The sequence below is a fragment of the Limulus polyphemus genome, unplaced genomic scaffold, assembly GCF_000517525.1.
Source record: "Limulus polyphemus unplaced genomic scaffold, Limulus_polyphemus-2.1.2 Scaffold611, whole genome shotgun sequence".
Classification (NCBI taxonomy): Eukaryota; Metazoa; Arthropoda; class Merostomata; order Xiphosura; family Limulidae; genus Limulus; species Limulus polyphemus.
In genome coordinates, this window is record NW_013666221.1 from 159,580 (window position 1) to 164,238 (window position 4,659).

Below are 4,659 nucleotides of genomic sequence, written 5' to 3' on the forward strand. Positions count from 1 at the left end.
TATACAGTGCTTCCTTTTATAATAATATCTATGTAATGACTGAGTCACAAGTTCTGGGAATGTCTATAAATATCAAAACTAAAAGTTTGAGTTTCTTGTTCTCCTTTCTTCTGCTTCTTTTTTATTACATGATAACTCAAAAACCAAAACAATGATGCCAACTAATTTCACGGAGGTGATATAGTTCCATACGGAGTATCAACTTTTATAAGTATTATTAATAACTAGTGGTAATTTAAAAAAATCATAATTCTAGTGTAAACAATGTTATCATTACCCCTTGAAGTTAGCTTTCTTATGGAATTTTGGTGTTCTTTCAAAAACTTAAGCACAGTGGGAAACAGGAAGTACCAGTCAATAATAGATAAACAATAAATAATGTATTTAAAACTTGGTTATAAATACAATCTTCCTATGTCTGTTGAAACACTGTATTAAAAACAAGCAAACAACAAGAGAAAATACTTTTCAAAAATGGAAGTAAATGTAGGGATGGCTAATATCCATCCTTCAAAAAGAATGCAAACAAGATAGTAGGGATGGCATTTTCATCGTCCCTACATAATAACACAGGTAAGAATTAACATATAGTAACATATATAACTATTCAATCACAACTGAGTTTAATTTATCCTATTTTTTTCTGTTAACATTCTATCACACTGTGTGCCTTTATTATTATGTAGGGATGATATAAGTACCATCCCTACTATTTTGTTTGCATTGTCTCTAAAGGATTGATATTAGCCATCCCTACATTTACTTCCTTTTTTGAAAAGTTTTTATTTACTTGTTATAAGTTTAACTACTCTTAGGCTGGTTACTCAAGATATTATATATTATCATTACTTCATGGCAGAGTTAGCGGTCTAGTATGACCAGGTGGTTAGGGCGCTACTCTCGCAGTCTACAGGTCGCGGGTTTGAATCCCCATTCCACAAAAGATGCTCGCCCTTTCAGCCGTGGGGGGATTATAATCTGACGGCCAATCCCACTATTCGTTGGTAAAAGAGTAGCCCAAGAGTTAACGATGTGTGGTGTTGACTAGCTGCTTTCTCTCTAGTCTATCACTGCTAAATTAAGGACGGCTAGCGCAGATAGCCCTCGAGTGGCTTTGCGCGAAATTCAAAAACTAAACCAATTAAAGAAGAGTAGTTATTGGATGCAGTATTAGTCCGAAATATTCTAGTTTCTTTTCTAATGTTGAAATCCAATATCTTGATATATATGTGGTATTTATAGGTAAAACTGACTTCCCTATAATTATAAGATAGACGAACCCACTAGTAACAGTAGATTCAATGAGGAAATAAGGAGAAGAATTTTGTCCATTGATATATAAGATCAGTGTAATGGGGCATTCATACGTACAACCAGCAAGTAGATAAGCAGCAACTTTATGTTACAGATGAATCTCTCATGCCCTAGCTTGACCAGGAATCAGAGTTCAGGACCAATGAGTCATATTAAGATGGGGATATTGTTATTCAGCATTTCAGCTCACCTGATGATGATGAGAAAGCTGAAAGTACTTCTCTTCCTGTATCTGACAAGCCTGATGAGGAAGCACCTCAACAGGTAGAGTAAAGCTTCAGTGGTCTGTCAGGATACTGGTGATAACATCCTGTTCATTATGGTTGGGATTAAGCGCTAGATAAGCAGTTAGAACGGTTATTTGTTTGAAACATTAATAACTGAAAGCAAGTGGAATTCCCTTATTTCTGAGCTCTCGGTTGGTGTTTCATAGTGCAGTGTTTGCATTACACTGTGTGATGACTAGCTGCCTTCTCTCTGGTCTCATACTGCTAAATTAGGGAAGGCTAGCGCAGTTAGTCCTCGTGTAGCTTTGCGCGAACTTAAACAAACAAACCATATGATAATAAAGCTACTTACATAAATAATCAAAGATATGATCAAAATTGTAGAAAAAAATCCATGCTACTCTTATTAAATATTTCCCTTAATGGCAAATTTTATTTACCTCTTTTAAGGTTTTAAAATGAAGGACTTCATTAAATACTCAAGAAGCTAGCAAATGATAGTTTGCACAGTTTCCGACAAATTTTCTGAACATATGTTATTAAGAACGGTAAGGTTGCATTTAATCTTTCTAATTATTGCTGGGCTATGTATTTGACACAGAAAATGAAGGATTTCACCTAATTTCTAATAAGTGTAAAAGTGTGAAGTGTGAAGTGTAAAACTATTAAATTATTATATTTGATGAAGTATGTGGATTTTAGCAATAGAGAGTAGATTGTAAAAATGTTGGTATTTCATGGTAAAGTACTGAAATAAATGAAAGTGGTCACACTTTGTTAACAACTTCTTATAGAATATGAACCTTTTTGACAGAAATAAATGCACAGTTTAGTAAATATATTATTAAATAAAAAAGTTACTTTTAGGCCGGTTAAAATTGATAAAATCTTAAGTCGTCGGCTCGTGTTACGAAGATTAAAAGAATTAGAATAATCACATTATTACAATGATAATTAAAATTCTTTGAGCCTTCTGCTATGAAAAAACTGCATTTTCGTCATATATTTGAATGTTTGTAGTCCCCTAAACAAACAGGATGCTTTAGAAGTTGACCACCCGGTATACCATCATTGAGTGACCAATGCACAAAGATTGGGTGACTGATTGGCAAGATTCCGAAACATAATGCCACAGCTGGAAGATAACTTTTCCTTCGCATGCTTAGCACGTGAAAGAGATGTTGACAGTAGAAAAAATATGCTTCAGAATAATCCACGGAGTGAAGAGTTAAAAATAGCAGCGATGAAAGACATTTAAAAAGGGAATAAACAGTGCAGCTAAAACATGTTTTAGTAAAAAGAGTTTTTAGTTCTCTGCATGATTTGATTAAAGTGCTGTAAAAATCAATATTCACTTTTTTATAGCTCTTTAGGTAAATTCTGTGACACGTGCACGTGTTCACCTGTTAACCATACGTCATAGGCAAATAGTAGTAGCGGAGGTGTTCAAAGCACATTGGTGAAAGGTTGTGAGAACCTCATTTCAAAAAGTACAAAATAGCATTAGTGATAACTTTGAAGGACAAAAATCGGAGAGAGTCCAAAAAATAAGAATAAATGAAACGAGACACCCAGTAAATACAACGATCGTTGAATTGTAAACATAACAGAAAGGTTCAGTGCCTTGAATAAGTTACACACATTCCGATGTCATGCTGTTGAATTCGTTGTTTGGTTTTTATCAATGTACTTATTTTTATATATTTATCTTTTGTGGTTTATGCTAGCAAGCTCCTTTTTTTTTGCAATTTAATTACAAAATCGACGATTTGTTACATCATTGCCCCCCAAGCAGCACAGCAGTATTTCTGCGAATATAAAACGCTATAAACCGGGTTTCGATACTCCTGGTATGCATAGCATAGACAGCCCATTGTGTAGCTTTGTGCTTAACTTTAAAGAAAACAAACACAAAAAGCGCCCCCCAGTGGCACAGCGGTATGTCTGCGGACTTACAACGCTAGAATCCGGGTTTCGATACCCGTGGTGGTCAGAGCACAGATAGCCCATTGTGTAGCTTTGTGTTTAATTACAAACAAACACAAAAAAGCTACGTCATTATAATAATTATTATTGTTATCTATAAACTTAACTTCTGTTATTACTATTATTCAATATTGATAGCAAATGATGTAATATCATAAGACTTTATAACTTTCAGAATTTCAGTATTAGGTTTTATAATGGTCTTTGGCCGCATGATGCTTCTGAACATTGTTAACGCAGAAAATTCACTGTTGTCATTTCCTTTTGTTGTGGGTATAAGCATATTAAGTGGACATGTGTTTATTTTTGAATATCAGTCGGGAAGTGGTAGTAAAAACTGCCTGCGAAGATTATTAAGCGAAAATATGCGTAGCTGTGGTTGGTGAAAGGGAAGTCCGAATTAAGCGGTGTTGATTTAGAGATTAGTGGATGAATTGAACATGTTGCAGAGTTTAATATAGAAAGTAAGCACAGAAGTGTTGAAAATAATAAAGAAGTAACAGATTTAGAACACGAAGGCAGTAGTTAGTGAGAACACAAGAAATCTCGCTACAACTAGAACTACGGATTACAGAAAAAAAGATAAGCAGCTATAAAGTAATGATAACTTTAGCAGTTAATAACTTTAATAACTTTACCAGTTTACCTAAATTTCACGAAGTCGATTTTGATTTTTTGCCACTTTTGAACAATTAACTAAGGTTCGTGACTCCCCACCCCTCCAAAAAGGAAAAGGAATAAATACAAAATATAACAAAGATGTTACTAGAAAAAGCATATACTGCTCACAATTAAACAAAAGGATTTATAGGACAGGGACAGAATTCCCACTTAGCAAACTATAAGGAAGTTATCTCTTGTGGCATATGCAATTATTTTACACTAATATTGTAAACAGAAATTTAAATCTTACGAGCAAAGTCTGTTAGAATGGAATGGAGTGTGGTTAGGGGTTAACGCGCTACCAAACACGTTTGTCACTTTCAACTGTGGGTGTGTCATAGGAGTAACAATCAATTCCCTTGTTAAGTTAAAAGTAGCCGCTCCAGGCGGCGATTGGCTGCCGACTGACTGCCTTCACTTTAATCCACAGTTTAAAATTAGGGTTATGACTGACCGTTTAACCAAATTA